This window comes from Chiloscyllium punctatum, chromosome 30 (assembly GCF_047496795.1).
Source record: "Chiloscyllium punctatum isolate Juve2018m chromosome 30, sChiPun1.3, whole genome shotgun sequence".
Classification (NCBI taxonomy): domain Eukaryota; kingdom Metazoa; phylum Chordata; class Chondrichthyes; order Orectolobiformes; family Hemiscylliidae; genus Chiloscyllium; species Chiloscyllium punctatum.
In genome coordinates, this window is record NC_092768.1 from 4,111,827 (window position 1) to 4,129,404 (window position 17,578).

Consider the following 17,578-nt stretch of genomic DNA (forward strand, 5'->3'; position numbering starts at 1 on the left):
GAGAAATTCACCAAGTCTGGCAGCATCTGTAGCGAGAGAAACAGAGCTAAGCTTTCAAGTCTGATTTAACTCTTCTCAAGAACAGCCCACCCTGTCACAAACAGATGAACAAGAGCAATATTGAAGGAATTGGTGAAGAAGTCATTTCTACCAATCCAGAACCTTCACTCTAATACCTTTCATTCTCAGAAATCTTTTGGACTACTCCTTCACCATTGTGTTCTGCCTGTCCTGGCATAGCTTTGCATCAGTCTGGTCCCCCATAACCTATCCGTAACTTGCATCATATGGGAAGCTGAGATCTGCACTGCCTGCCTACGCTCTTGAATCGTGTTCGTTTGAAGATTCGATCAAATGGCCCTGGTTTCTGGTTCTCAGCCAAGCTTAATAATTTCTGGCCCATGAGGAAGAAATGCTGCTTGTTTATTAGCTGCTCACATGTTGTAATGGTCAATGCTTTGTGAGTCACTCTCTGACCTTTTGTTTCAGTACTTATGTGTTGCTGTGTGCGTGTATCCAATATAACGCTGATTGATATGAGGTGAGATGCAAGTTGCTGTCCTTGACGTTAAGGCATCATCTATGACAAAGCAGTTGGCTTAATTGGCACCATATTCTTAAACAACCATTCTGTTCACCAATGCCCTGCCCCCGACCCTCAGTAGCAGCAGCTTTTACCACCTACAAGGTATAAATATATATACATTTACCAAAGCATCTTAGGAACCAACTTTCAAACGCAAAACCGATTCCATCCAGAAGGACAAAGGCACCAAACACATGGGGACACCACCACCTTCAAGCTCCCACCATCCTGTTTTGAAAACATCAAAGAATTCCTATAGTGTGCAAGCAGGACACTTGGACTATTCAATGCACACTGACCCCCTGAAAAGCAACCCCTCCAATCACTCTGCACTCCCCATGGCTAATCAACCTAGCTACATTGAATTGCCCTATAGAATCCATGGATACAGTCATAGAGTCATAGAGATATACAGCATGGAAACAGACCCTTCGGTCCAACTCAACCATGCCAACCAGATATCCTAAATAAATGTAGTCCCATTTGCCAGCATTTGGCCCATATCCCTCTCAACTATTCCTATTTATATACCAAACAAGATACGTTTTAAAAATTGTAATTGTACCAGCCTCCACCACTTCCTCTGGCAACTCATTCCATACACCCAGCATTCTCTGCATGGAGAAGTTGCCCCTTAGATCCCTGTTAAATCTTTCACCCTAAACTTCTGCCCTCTAGTTCTGGATTCTCCCATCCAAGGGAAAAGACCTTGCTTATTTATCCTGTCTATGCCCTTCATGATTTTATAAACATCTATAATGTCACCCCTCAGCTTCCGACGTTCCAGGGAAAATAGCCCCGGCCTATTCAGCCTCTCCCGATAGCTCAAATCCTCCAATGCTGACAACACCCTTGTAGATCTTTTCTGAACCCTTTCAAGTTTAACAGTATTCTTCCTACAGCAGGGAGATCAGAACTGCATGCAATATTCAAAAAGTGGCCCAACCAATGTCCTGTAAGGCACAATGTGACCTCCAAATTCTTATACTCAATGCACTAACCAATAAAGGAAAGCATACCTTCTTCACAATGCTATCTACCTGTGACTCCACATTCAAAGAACTATGAATCTGCACTCCAATGTCTCTGTTCAGCAACACTCGGCAGGACCTTACCATTAAGTGTATAAGCACTGTCCTGATTTGCTTTTGCAAAACGCAGCACCTCATATTTATCTAAATTAAACTCCATCTGCCACTCCTCGGCCCACAGGCTTGTGATGTGTAAAGGAAACCCGCAGACAAAGGCATGCACAGCACGATCCCACAGGCAGCCAATTGGGACTCTCAAGGTATTTCCTTGCCTTAGCACCCTGCCTGATGCCCAACCCTTTTTTTTTGCCAACTAGCAACTCTCCATGGTGTGATAGGGACAGCGAGGTAAGGCAGCAATCTGGTCCTATTGAGAATGAATTCAATGAATGAATGACTTCTGTAAATTTTGTCACAGCTTCAAACCATTCTTTTCACTTCGCTGTACTGTCTGCCTTTATTTACGGGGAACAAATCATATCATTCAGATGATGTTTGAGAGAGAGTTGACCTCCACATTTCAAATCATTATTTCAGCAGAAGCAAGGCTGCCAAATAGAACTGCAGACACTCCATTTAATTTGTAACCCCATTCTTAAAAGCAGTTAACTGCATGACAACAACTCCTAGCCTAGAATGGTTAGCCATGGTAAATGTGGCATGACAGTGATAGATTGGGGAGTTGGGTCTGAGTAAGCTGCCTTTGGAGGGATGGCACAGACCTCATGGGCCAAATGGCCTCTTTCTACACTGTAGGGATTGTACAATTCAGAGTTTTCTGCTGACATGATCAAGCAACCTCCTCTACTGGCTGCAAAGTTCAATATTACAAATTTTACAACTTCAGCCAGTATACTTTTCTCTTACTTTTTTCATACACAAGGTTATATGTTGCAGTTCCCCATCCTGTCTCTGAAAGAGCTTCCCCTCAGTTTCTGATTGTATTTAAGCCTACACTCCTGATGGTTGGCCGAAAGGAACACTTGAGTGGAGCAGAGGATCTCCTTACTGTTCTGCTTAGAGGTCTGGCCAAGCCAATCATTAAAAGTGCAGCTGAGTGGGGATCCAAGATGGCGGCGACCCAGCAAGTCTGAGTCTATAGTGCTCCTCCCAAGACTTGGGCAAAGCGGGTCACCCGCCCCCACCAAACTCGATGCAAAGATCGTCTCTTTTATTGAAGAATCCCGAAGCCAATGGGACTCACTCTCGGCCACACTACAAGAGGACGATCGAGACATCAAGGAAATTGAGCGCCAAATCAGAGGGGCAGAGCTAAAGGCCAAGACCTCTGAAACGGCAACACAATCGCCTGAATGGGAAGAGGAAGGCCAGTTTACAGTGTTCCTTGAACAGTGGCTCCCACAGCTTTTAAATCTGGAGGCTGGATCAGCCCAGGTAAGGGTGGAATGGGCCTACCGGGTTGTAATACTCAGGCCCGGCTTGAACCAGCGCCCCTGCCTGGTCCTGTTCTGGCTGCAGAGCTACAAGGAGAGGCAGATACTCTTAGAAGCCTCCAGAAATCTTGGAAAAGACCCCCAAGCCATGATCTATAAAGGATCCAAGATCATGTTATTCCAGGACTTTTCCTCAGCTCTGGTCCTAAAGAGGAAGGCATTTGATGAGGCAAAGAAGTGTTTAAGGGACTTAAATATTCAGTACTCCTTGTGCTACCCAGCGACATTACGTTTTAACCATGAAGGGTCTGTGTATAACTTCGGATTGGCAGAAAAGGTCAAGGAAGTTTTGGACTCTCTGAGATAAATTGTAAGAGTTCATTGACGTTGGTTCGCTTCCCACCCACTCCGGTTAACATCCTCCCGTTTTTTTATAAATTAATCCCTTTTTTTTACTTTACTGTTTAATATTATCTTGGGCGGTGGGGAGAGGGATTTGTTCTCTACTTAACGATTTTCTCCTCCCCTTTTTTTTATTCCATCTATCTTGGCCAGGGGGTCTAGTTAATGTTGGTGGGGGAGGGGGTTACCTTATCCCATTTTATCTCTGTCTCTAGGAGTGGGGTTGTTTTCCCTTGTTATTTTGTGCTATTATATTTAATTATTATTTGTTGAGGCTGTAATCTTATAGTTATAGATGTTTATACATTGTATTAACATTACCAAATATATCCAGGTGTCGGTGTGGGTGGGGTGTGGGGTAGGGTGCTCCCTGTTAACTCTAGCTCTGTAGTATATTTGAATTTTCTTCACCCTATTGAGGAGCGCCTGGGTCAAGGGTGGGGCACTGGCTGGGAGAGGATACGATGCACTTTTGGAAAGGAAGTGATACCCCCTGGGACCAAGGGGGAAAATCTCCATTTAAATACGTTTTATATTTTTTAAATTTAGAAATAGTTTTTTTTCTTCTACTGTTGTGAGTATATTAGAGAGCCTTTATTTTTGTGAATTTTATATGCTCTATGCTCAGGATGTTCTGGATAGGGTCTCCCCTCCCGAGGGGTCTCGAATTTGCCCGGACGATTATGGTTGATCAGTTGGTTAAGTGGTGCACCTGGAATGTCAAGGGGAGTAATTCACCACTGAGCTGAAAATGTGTTGCTGGAAAAGCGCAGCAGGCCTGGCAGTATCCAAGGAACAGGAGAATCGACGTTTCGGGCATCAGCCCTTCTTCAGTTTAGTTTCCTGGGGCACATCCTTTTTAATTTATAACGGAAGCCTTCTCAAAATTGATGGCTCTCAGTGCTCTTCATACAATTATAGGGGGAGACCTTAATTGTATTATGGATCCGGAAATAGATAGGATTTCCAAGAGTACTGCGGGAATATCTCCCAAGATCTAGATAATTGGTGGATTTGAACAAAGAATTAGGACTAGTAGATGTATGGAGATGCCTTCATCCACAGGGCAGAGACTTTTCTTTTTACTGCAATCCATATAAATGTCATACCAGAATTGATATGTTTTTTGCCCCCTCAATTTTTAAAAATTCCATATCGTCCCGTAAAATAGGCAGTATAGCAATTTCCGATCACGCTGCTGTATATATGGAAATCAAGGCGAGGAACAATGAGAATTTAAAACTGTTTTAGAAATTAATTCTAAATTTACGGCTAGCAACCCATCGATGATGTGGGAGACCATCAAAGCTCACGCGCGAGGTTTGATCATCTCATACTCAGCGACCCAGAAAAAATTGAAGGGAGAACAACAGCGTCTGGTCGAAGCTCGCTTAAAAGCAGCTGAAACAGCACACGCTGACAGACCTTCTATTATCAAATTGCAAAGGATTACGGCTCTTAGGACAGCTCTAAACACCACGCTTACCCAAACAGCTAAGAGGGAAATATGATTTGCAAAACAAAGGTTATATGAATTCGGCGATAAACCTGATAGATACTTAGCATTTCTTGCAAAGAAAAAGAAGGCCCCTCAAACTATCACGTCTATCAAGGAGAGTACGGGTATTTTGACTCATGATCATAAAAGGACTAATGCAATCTTTAGAAAATTTTATTCTGATTTATATAAATCGCAAGATTGCGAAAACAGGACTAGGAGGATGCAGTCACTTTGTAAAAACCTGACCTTTCCGGACCTAACCCTGGAACAGGTATCGGTCTTGAATGTTCCCCTAACAATCCAAGAAATACTTGACGCAATCAGGCAACTTCAGAGCGGTAAGGCACCGGGCCCAGATGGCTTTCAAGCTGAATTCTATAAAGAATTTACAGGAATATAGTTTGGTCCACTTATGGACATGTATAACTATTCATACAGTCAGGGCTGACTCCCGCCTTCGCTGGAAGAGGCTAATATCTCTCTTATCCTTAAAAAAGGAAAGAACCCAGAAGATTGCGCATCATACAGACCAATATCCTTGCTAAATGTAGATTTTAAAATCCTCTCTAAAATGTTAGCATTGAGGCTAGAAAGGATATTGCCACATATTATAAAGGAGGATAGACAGGGTTTATTAAAGGCCGTAGATCATCCAATTATGTTAGAAGGGTTTTGAATGTGATTCAAGCCTGCCATCAGGGAAGGATACCAGGAGTGGTAGTCTCATTAGACGTGGAAAAGGCATTCGACAGGGTTGAATGGTCATATCTGTTTTACACATTGGAAAGGGGTTTACTAAATGGATCTCAACACTGTATTGTGATCCCAAGGCAGTTGTGATTACCAATGGGTTAGACTCGGATAGCTTCAGTATGGATAGGGGATGCCGTCAGGGATATCCTCTCTCGCCATTGCTATGTACGCTAATAATTGAGCCATTAGCAGAAGCTATACGGGCTGACCCTAATATAACGGCCCTGAAGATTGGTACAGGTAAACATAAAATTACCCTTTATATAGATAACGTTCTTCTATTTCTCAGTAATCCTTTGTTGTCCATGCCTAACTTAATCCAAGTTATTAATACATTTATTAGATTACTTACAATGTGGAAACAGGCCCTTTGGCCCAACAAGTCCACACCGACCCGTCAAAACACAACCCACCCAGACCAATTCCCCTACATTTATACCTTCACCTAACACTATGGGCAATTTAGCATGGCCAATTCTGCACATATTTTTTTGGACTGTGGGAGGAAACCAGAGCAAACCCACACAGACACAGGGAGAATGCGCAGACTCCACACAGTTAGTCGCCTGAGGTGGGAATTGAACCCAGGTCTCTAGCGCTGTGAGGCAGCAGTGCTAACCACTGTGCCACCATGCTGTCCACAAATTTTCAGTCTACAAAATTAATTTCTCAAAATCAGAGGCTATGCCAATGGGTGGCCTTGCTAGTATATCCCACTTATTGGACGGATCCCACTTTCCCTTCCGGTGGTCCCTGGAGTGTTTTTTATATTTAGGTATTTTTATTACCCCAGTATTTGGTCAGTTATACAAGGAGAATCGATGTTTCGGGCATAAGCCCTTCTTCAGGCTTATGCCCGAAACGTCGATTCTCCTGCTCCTTGGATGCTGCCTGACCTGCTGCACTTTTCCAGCAACACATTTTTCAGCTCTGATCTCCAGCATCAGCAGTCCTCACTTTCTCCTCAGTTATATAAGGCCAATTTTGTGCATTTACTGGAAAGGATAAGACAGGACCTCCAGCGATGGGGAGACTTTCCAATTTCCTGGTTGGGTAGAATAGCACTAATTAAAATGAATGTCCTGCCCCATCTCCTATACCCTATGAGAATGCTTCTGGTGATGCTGCCGAGGATGGCTCTACGTAAATTATATGGCTGGCTGGGTTCCTTTATCTGGAATCATAGACAGCCCCTCATTAAGCTGATGAAGCTACAGCTTCCACAGGCAAGGGGAGGATTGGATTTCCCAGATTTTAGAAAATATCAGTTAAGTTCCCTATTAAGTTACATAGCTGATTGGGTCTTGTCTGACCCACAATCAGTCTGGCTGGACACAAAGCCACCGCAAAATTCTTTGCATAAGCTCTTAAACTGAAACTTTGTGAAGCTTCTCTAGGTCTATCAGCTCGTGACAAGTGTGAATTGTGCACAGTCATGCTTCTTTTGTTGAAACACAGGCAATATTACCGGTAAAAACATAAGGTCACTGTAGTCTTACCAGACCATGGGGCATTCTCTTGTGTGTGTGTGTTTGTGTGTGTGTGTGTGTGTCTGTGTGTGTGTGTGTGTGTGTGTGTGTTAGAGAGAGAGAAAGAGGTAAATTGGACCACTTCGAATGAGTCACCCACTGCATAATTCGTCCCAAGCCCAACAGAGGAGGAGAACTTCTTCAAGGTGAGCAACCTTGGAAGAGGTTTTGCAGTAAGGTTATAATCGAAGAGGAGAAAGTGAGGACTGCAGATGCTGGACATCAGAATCAAAAAGTGTGATGCTGGAAAAGCACAGCAGGTCAGGCAGCATCCAAGGAGCAGGAGAGTCGATGTTTAGAACATAAGCTCTTAATGAAGAGCTTATGCTAGAAACATCGACTCTTCTGCTCCTCAGATGCTGCCTGAACTGCTGTGTTTATTCAGCGCTACACTTTTTGACTCTGAGTCTCCTGATGTTGCTGCCCAGTTGCCATTCACTGTTCTGGAACTGGAGAAGACTGAGGGACAGCCTTAAACCTATTAATTATTTCAGGGAGGAAAAGATAGTGAGCGCGTTGGCTCAGTGGTTAGCATTGCTGCCTTACAGCACTAGGGTCCCAGGTTCGATTGCAGTTGCGGGCAACTGTCTGTGTGGAGTTTGCACACTCTCCCTACATTTGCGTGGGTTTTCCCTGGGTGCGCCAGTTTCCTCCCACAGTCCAAAGATGTGCTGGTCAGGTGAATTGGTTATCTGAAATTGCCCATAGTGTTAGGTGCATTAGTCAGAGTCTGGGTGGGTTACTCTTCGGAGGGTCGGTGTGGACTTGTTGGGCCTAAGGACTTGTTTCCACACTGTAGGGATCCTAATCTAATCTATACATCTTGGTTCCAAGGGAAAGCCTGTCTAAGGATTGGAGGGATAGTCTTTCCTGCCTTTGGTCACGTCTTTGGGCTGGGAGCCTGCATTCTCCAATGTTCCCCTGGACCACTGTGGTGAGGACTACTTCTATACAGCTGCTGACTTCACCATGCACTGATTTGGATGGGATGGAGAACAAACTTGTCTGCTGCAAATTAGGGGGGAGAGCCAGAATTTTAAATTTTTTGGCACACCTACATGCAGTAGATAGACATTCCAATTCCCATGATTTCCTGGGAATGTGTGTGGTAATTGGGAATGTGTTGGGGAACTGCGCCAACCCCTGGACTCCATGCCACTAGCACAAGGCTGGGATTGTTCAACCCTATGACAATCAAAAAGTCAAGCAGTGTCCACAGAGAGAGAAATAGAGAGAAATATTTCAGTCTGATGGCTCTGATATGTCCAAATCACACATTAATGAAGACTGAATCTTTGTAACAACATAAGGCATTTGCCACAGGGTTGAAGGATTTGAGCTATAGGGAGAGGCTGAACAGGCTGGGGGTGCTTTCCCTGGAGTGTCAGAGGCTGAGAGGTGACCTTATAGAAGTTTACAAAATTATAAGGGGTATGGATAGGGTAAATAGGCAAAGTCTTTTCCCTGGCGTCGGGGAGTCCAGAACTAGAGGGCATAGGTTTAGGGTGAGACAGGAAAGATAAAAAGGATGCCTAAGGGGCAACTTTTTCACACAGAAGGTGGTACAGGTATGGAATGAGCTACCAGAGGAAGTGGTGGAGGCTGGTACAATTGTAACATTTAAGAGGCATTTGGATGGGTATATGAATCGGAAGGGTTTGGAGGAATACGGGACAGGTGCTGGCAGGTGGGACGAGATTCGGTTGGGAAATTTGGTCGGCATGGACAAGTTGGACTGAACGGTCTGTTTCCATGCTGTACATCTCTATGACTTTATGACACTCCAGATAATTTGCCAGAAAGAAATAAAAGTGAGAAACTGGCTGAAGTCAGTTAATCAAACGAAACAGGCATAAAAATCAGTAAGCAACCTCTTAACTGTCATCATTACAGTAAACAGTCTGGCCAGCCAGAATCAAGTGATCTTCAAGTTATCTCTGTCACACAGATGTAAGCACTTTCACTTCATTCGATGCTAACTCATTTGGAATCCAAACGAAGTATCCAAGAGCGAGGATGTGTGATTTCAAGATTAGAAGGCTCATTTTTAGCGTCAGATAAGAGAGATTTAAAAGTAGGCATCAGGGGCAATTATTTACACAGAGAGTAGGTCCAGTGTGACCTTCCTGAGGAAGTCATTGATGTAGTCATAATTACAATATTTAAAAGACACTTGGATAAGTACATGGATTGGAAAGGTTTGGAGGAATGTGGGCCAGGAATAGACAGGTGGGACTAATTTAGTTTGGGATTATGTTTGGCATGGACCAGTTGGACCAAAGGGTCTGTTTCTGTGCTGTATGTCTCTATGGCACCTCAATTGCTACCCGGTTACTTTATCTGAACTCATGACTTTATCAGAAAACTTAATTTATCCAAACCATTTCATCTGACACCCTGAGGCTTGCGGCATCATGGCTAAGCTTTTCTCAAATTGGATCTGAGGATGTGAGATTTCTGGCTAGTCACCCAGAGAGGTTGGAGGTGTGTCTTCTTCTGGAGTCCCTGTTCCTAAAACATTATAGGGTCATGGCTGGAGAATGGATTTGATGTTCTGATCAGCCAATATCCAATTTAATGGTATGTTAGTAAACCCAGTATCTGTAGTTATTCTGTCTCTATAAGTGTTATTAAACCTAACATCATGTGCTCAGTGAAGGAGTTGCTATATTCTGGGTTACATCACAATGCTGAAGTATTGCACTGATCCAATAGAATGGTTGTAATCTATCAAACCTCTGACTTGAATCTTCTGGCTGGTGGAGAGGCTTTGAGATGTCAGGAGATGAGGAATTGTTACAGAAACACAATCTTTGATCATTAATGACAACCCTTTTTTAAAAAAGAATCCTGTTCATTGGATGTGTGGGTGTCGCTGTCGAAACTAAGTAATGTTAGTGAGCCAGATGGGTTTTTCCGGTAATTGAAAATGGTTTCAGAGTCACAATTATATCCTTAATTTCATATTTTTGCTATTAAATTTAATACCATTCACGACAGGATTCAAATCCAGGCCCCAGAACATTAGCTGGGTCTATGGTTCTAACAATAATGCTATTAGTCCGCATGTTGATGGTGGTCAGTGAGTCATGCAATTTAGAATAGAATAGAATTAGCTTTATTGTCACATGTACTCAAATGAGTACAGTAAAAAGTTTATAATTTGCCGTTTAAGCACCATCTTCAGTACAAGGGTACCTCGGTACAGATTCTTCAGTGACAATGATCTCAGAAAAATAGAGAAATACGAAGTCTAGCATTGCAGAAATAAAAGTTCAAGACATACACCTTTCCAACCCACTCCACGTTGACACCTATCATTCAGGGTCTTGGCTCCAGATTGCACTGGATTTCACCTCAAGGGTCATGAGTCTGGGAAATTGCCCAAATCACCTCGAAACCAAGAGTCTACACTGAGGACCTGCCAGGTCATGTACCGCTGGAAGACCACCACGCTGGGCTGAGAGGACACCATGCCATGCTAGGAGGCTACCATGCCACACCACAGTGCACAGGGAGACTGCTACACCAAGCTGGGAGGCAACCACAACAGGCCAAGAGGACCCCTTGTGGTGTCTGCGCTAAGGTTAAGAGTTGTTTGTGGCCAGGAGCCGGAGGCTGAGAGTTCACCAGAGGCCAGGAGCCATTAGGAGGTTGAAGATTACAGGTAGGATGCATAGATTGTATCATGGTCTGATACGTATTGCAGACTCTGAATGATAATAAGAGCTGAACAGAAGAACATAGAACTAGGAGCAGGAGTAGGTCATCTGGCCCATTGAACCTTTTCCATCATTCAATAAGATCATGGCTGATCTTCTCGTGGCTTCAGCTCTACTTACCTGCCCTCTCAGCATAATCCTTAATTCCTTTATTGTTCAAAAGATTACCTATTTTAGCTTTAAAAACATTCACTGAGGAAACCTCAACCACTTTGCTGGGCAGGGAATTCCATCATTTCACAATCCTCTGGGTGAAGAAATTTCTTCTCAATTGAGTCCTCAATCTGCTTCCCCTAATTTGAAGGCTATGCCATCTTGTCCTAGTTATCCCCACTAGTGGAAACATCCTCTCTACCTCTATCTTATCTATTCCCTTCATAATTATATATGTCTCTATAAGATCCCCCCGACTCCATTCTTCTAAATTCCAATAAATATTATCCCATTCTACTCAGTCTCTCCTCATAAGGCAGCCCCCTCAACTCCAGAATCAACTTAGTTGAAGATATTCTTTGTAATTGTACAAATTCAAGGGGAGCTGTTCTGCTTTTGCGTTGATATGTACCTTGGAGTGAATTATTTGATGGTATTTGGGTCAACTTCCCGTTCCACATGACTCGGCGCTGAGAAACCCCCAGAAAAGAAAAAGTTCTTCCAATTCTATTCAGCTCATCTTTGGGACTTTTGGGACTCCAGTTAAAATGTACCAATGGACTTCAATTCACAGAAACGTCACATGCACATAGCAGTAGTTGCCCGGTGATAAGAGATAGGTTTCAAACAGTATAACAGCAGTTTATTGCAGATGTTTGCCCCTTAAGAATCTTGTTGCCATGCAACAACAATGAGGGAAGTCAGTTGTGGTGTGACAGATGATCATGATGAATGGAAGGTTACCTACTATGGCAGAAATAGGAAGACAGATTATTGTTCGAATGGCTGTTAAGTTGATAGAGGGGAATGTTAATTAGATCTGGGTGTCCCCAGGCACCAGCTGCTGAAAGTAATCATGTAGGTACAGCAGACGGTAGAGAAAGCAAAAGTATGATAGTGAGATAAACAAAGTGTAGGAACAAAGATGTCTTACTGCAATTCTGTAGGGCATTGGTGAGGCCACACCTGGAATGTTGTGTGCAGTTATAGTCTCCTGATCTGAGGAAGGATGTTCTTACTATAGAGGGAGTGCAGCGAAGGTTTCCCAGATCGATTTCTGAGATGGAAGGACCGACATATAGGGAGGGATTGAATCAGTTAGGATAGTATTCACTGGAGTTTAGAAGAATGGGGACAGAGAGAGGTCCAATAGAAACCTACAAGATTCTAATGGGACGAGGCAGGTTAGGTATGTTAGAAACAGGTTTAATAAAATTTAGACGAGACCACCAAAACTGGAAACAAGACAATTTATTCTACGATCTTGCAAGAAAGGGCATCAAATGCAGAAGCAAATGAGCAAATTAGAACTCAGGTTAGTGTACAGTTATACCCTTTGAGCTGAGTGAGGTCATCTCTCCAGACTCCTAATTACCCAATCTCTCTTACTGTACCAAACCACTGCTCAGTTGTGCTCCACCCTTATTACTTCCCCCTTCCCCAGGTTGGCAACCTTCCTCTCTGTAAGTGCTGACACATACATTTATTTTGTCAAGATCTGGTTTAACATTTTGTAGCAATTCTGCTGGTACATTCCATCCTCGGACATTTCATTAACTTGTATCATTTTATATAGGTCAAGTATTTCGGTTATCTCAGCTTTTTGCTGAAAGCATAATTTTACAAAAAGAACTTTTTGTTATAGTAATTACACGCCAAAGTTAGTATTTAATTAACCACAATTACACACTGAAAAGTCCCTAAATACCTGCAGGGGTAATAGTTCTCTTGCTGTACCCCTTTTCTGTATGCTTTTTATATATCTGCAAAAACAACACTTTACCCCATTTCTAACAACTCCCTCATTTCTTTTCTTAACCATTTGTTGTTTTTGCAATCTTATTTTCTGCCCTCTTTTCACCCTGTGGGGTCAAGGTTCACAATCTAGTCATGGATAGGCCTTCAGATGGCATACCCAATATGTTCCATTTAATATTCGGGGAGTGGTCGTGGCAGTAGCTTGACTGGTGTGGCATCATTCTGATGACAGAAACAGGTGGTATTCACTGCTCCTTTTGGTGGGGAAATTCTAAGACTATCAATAACACCCTGATTATTCGGGTCTGGCCTTGGGAACCATCCCACAAAGTTATATTTGTTCCTTTCGGATCTCCACTTTGTATTATTTGAACCCACATCAAATTATTGTACTTCGTATACTTCTTTTTTAGTGAGTGGTATTACTGAGGTGGGGATTCCAGAATCGCCATGGTGTGGGACCTCTGCACAGACCCAACATTCGGCAAGCCCCTCTTGTTTTGCATAATTCTGGCACAGCGTAGTGAAGTGATTTTTCCCACTTCCTTGAATAGTTAGTACTACTAACATTACAATACTATACCAGTATCTACCCATCTCTGAACCCTGCCTACCGTCCAGTCTTAACCTGTTAGGTGTCAGAGAGAGGTGAGTCCACACAGCCCTTACAATCAATAACTATATATCAGCAAACGTTAAAAGAGTCTTTTGTCTCAGTTCATTCTTTCTTTCTTAACTTTCAGAGGGTTGTCTGTAGGATGAGCGTGCCACTCTGCCTTTGGGGTGTTCACAGGACCTTTAACGCGAGTGTGATGACTCCACCCTTTCTCAGCAGTCCGAATACCTGTTTCACTAGTTAGGAAGGTTAGGAATGGTCCCTCCCAGCTCAGGTGCAGTTTGGTATCTTTCCAGGTCTTGATCAGGACCCAATCACCCGGTTGTATTCGATGTACTGCAAACTCGAGTGGCAGTGTCTGTACCAACAGGCCTTTATTCCTAAGAATAGACAAAGAAGTGCTGAATGCCACAATATAGTTCTTTAAAAACTTGTCATTGAACTCTGACCAGCCGTTAGGCAGTCTTTCAGCCTCGATAATGCTTCCCTCTATCCCGTCTACTACAGTATATTCATTGTGCTGTTTACCCTCAATCATCCGGGAGAACCCGTCGATAAATAACCGAGCTCTCGCATGCAACGGTACGCCTCTTAAGTTCATTTGCACTTTAGTCTGATATTCAGTAATATCAAGGCAGTTATGTTCTGAATTGCCAGGGGCTTCCCCCCCGCCCTCTCTCTCTGCCACAGAAATGCAGCTGGATTCAAGCAACTGTCTGTGGCTAACACAAGGTCACCCTGTTCTATTAAGATTGTCTCATATTTTAAGATCCTAGAGTCTGTGAACCATTGCCCTGCATTCTGATTTAAGAATTCTTTGCCTTTTACTCTAGAAACCTTGAGATCTTTGTTAGTTAATTTAACACCGCTAGGCCTAAAGCTTAGAGATGATCGTGCTGCTCCCGTATCCACTAAAAACACTGCTTCCTCTCCTTCAGGTCCCACCTTTAAATTTATCAAGGGTTCCCAGTGGGTCTCAGGAGGAGGGAACCCCTGACTCCGCTAATCTTCATCAAAAATCATCAATGATACCGCTTCTCTTTGTCGTCCTAACCTTGGACATTGTCTTTTAAAATGTCCTGTTTTTCCGCAGTAATAACATCCTGCCAGTTGCTTCCTTCCCCTACCATTTGCTCTCTGTCTCTCTTGTCCTCCTCTGTTCTCTGATTCTAACTTCCTCGTCAACTGCTACAACCATTATTTTAGCTTTTTGTTTTTGTTTCTCCACTTCCCTTTTCACATACACTTTCTGTGCCTCATATAACAGATCTTCTATCTGTTTTTCACTCCAGGCTTCTAATTTCTGTCATTTCTTTTGTATGTCTGGCCATGATTTAGTCACAAATTGGACCTTTAAAAGTCCCTGTGCCCCCAGATCATCGGGATTCATTCCCGAATATTTTCTAGTGGTTTCTTCTAATCTCTGTAAAAAGGTTGACAGGACTTCCTCCTTTTCCTGTCTTACTTCAAAGGTTTTTTTAAAAAAATTCTCAGCTTAAGGTGCTGCTTCTTTAATAACCAAAATGACCTTTCTCAAAAGTCCCTCATTTTTCCCCTATCGTGTTCAACCATACCCTTCCAGCATGGGTCCACATTGGGGAATTTGTTTTTGGCTGGTATCACTCCCTCACCCACCGGATGTTTCTTTTCCATTCCCTCAGAGCAGCTCTTTTAATCATAACCCCTTTCTTCTCCTGACCGTACCTGATGTGGGGTGCTGACTACTAAGGCTCCCCTAAAAGTAAGTTTCCGACTCTCCTCTACCAATAAGGGTATTGCTACCACTGCTTGCACACACTCTGCCCAGTAATGTAGCTTTCCATTCTTTAATTAACAATGAATTAATGCAGTCATGTCTTAAATTAACCATGAACCAAAATGACAGGTCACTGAGAATGCATGAAGGAATACTGCCAATTAATATTGATTCAGGCTAACACAATTGAATTATTATAAATATTAATTACTAATTATATATATTATATAATTCAGGATGGAAACACAATAAGTGATTAAAACATTTTAAAAACTGTAATCGCACAGTTCTGTTTGTTTACCAGTCACTTGTGACTTCTCATTCTGTTTCTGTAATTGTTTTGCTCGAGCACATTCATTTTTAAGAACCTCAACAAATTCCATAGCTCCTTTTGCAGTTAATTCAATCCCCAATTTGGTGGCAATATCTCGTCATGAGCGCTAAACTGATTCTTCATGCCTCTCATCACAAAACTGTTGCCATAATCCAATTAACATTCTTTTCATTCCCACTCTCTTGGGCTTAAAATTTAAGGATGACCTTGCTGCCCTCGTATCGACGAGGAAAACTACGTCCTCTTTGTAAGGTTCCACCTTTAAATTTATCAAGGGTTCCTGGTGGGTCCCCGGGGGCAGGAACTCCTGACACCCCTATTTTTCATCAAGGTTCATAAACGGCACTGCCTTTACTTCCTTTTTCGGATCAGGACACTCTCTCTTAAAGTGACCTGTCTTTCCACAGTAATAACATCCTGCCTGTGGGGATTTCCACTTTGATCCTTGTTCCTGTCTACCAGACCCCTTAACATCTCCTCCCCGATCCTTTCTCCTCACTTTATTTCCAACATGCTGCCCGCCATCATTCCGGTTTCCTTCTCCTTTTAGTTTTGTCGTTTTCTTTATTACCTCATTAACCGTGGCTTATCATTATTTTTGCCTTCTGTATCTGCTTCTCAATTGCTGAGCCCATTTAACAAACTGAACAGCTTTAGGGCAACGTCATGGCCATTCCTAATCACCCAATGTTTTGTTTAGACCTTGATTCTTTTAAAGAAATATTGCAATATTTCTGCTCCCTGTAATCTTAAATACAATTTATCAATTTATGCTTGCTTTTCTTTAAAGCTTGTTCCTAACAATACATTTTGGAATCTTACATGTAAATATATATTTATATATTATAAATTCATTTATTCAGTGTTTAATATTCAAAATGCAAAATGCACACAGTTCCCAACTCTGAAATCCACCACAATCACCCGGTTCCAGTCCCCTGATTCAAATCCAAAACTAGTCCTCCCAAGTAGTCCTGACCAGTCATTGCTCAATTACAATGCTATAGGTCGTGAATTAACCAGAGCTGCCTTAAAAGGATTTGTCTATTCAAGCTAAAACTTCAACTGTCCTCCTTTTATGTAAGGATAAAAGAGTTTAGTTAGAAACTGATAGTAAGGCAGTCATGACCTGTAAAAAGAACATTTTATTTCATAATCTTGCAAAATCCTTAACCTTAAAAGAAATCATGTTAAAATTTCCATAATAGAAATCAGATTCAAAACAGTCCCGGATCTCAAGCTCCAGGAGACATTCAATCACCAACAAACAAATGTGCATTCACACTGAATCACAAAGGGTTAAACTTTCTACTAGCTGTACAGCTCTTTTCTCTCTCTCTCTCTCTCTCTCTCTCACACACACTCACACACACAGACACCATGTCTCACAGACACTTTGAGTTTCCCGCAACGACTCCTCTAGCTTTTGAATTAGTTACAAAGTGCACCCTCAGTAGCCCTTCAGCTACTAGCTCTTCTAACACGAAGCATAATCTGATTCCTCCTGACTGTAAGGCTGTTTTTCATTGACATTTTATCATTTGTTTTTTTATCCTTTCCTCGCATCCGAGGATTGTACTTCCAATCTCTGAACATTTTTCCTAAAGTACTGTCCATTGGGATGTGGTCTTCGGACATCCCTCTCATGTCTCTTTCTACATCTAAATTGCTATTCTTATTTCCCATTTTAATTCTCGGCCGTTTTATTTATATAATTTTAATTAACCTCTTTGAAGTTCAGTGTTACCTTCTTCCACACCCACTTCAGGGTCCTAATCTCCGCATGGGGGTTTCCCCTCTTAATAACCAGTCGATGGGGGCTGGGTGATTGAATCAGTTCGACACCTTATTTGTTAGATTAATCTAGCCAATTAAAGGCCTTTATTCTCTATTTTTTTAAGTTGCCAATTCCCCCGTACTTCTCGTATGGAACTGACCACCAAGGTAATACTTAAAGGTCAATTTTCATAGCTTGGTCTGTGCACAAAAGTTACCTGGTCAAATCAGCGCGCCCCGTCCCGCGGCAATACCAGACAGCAAAAA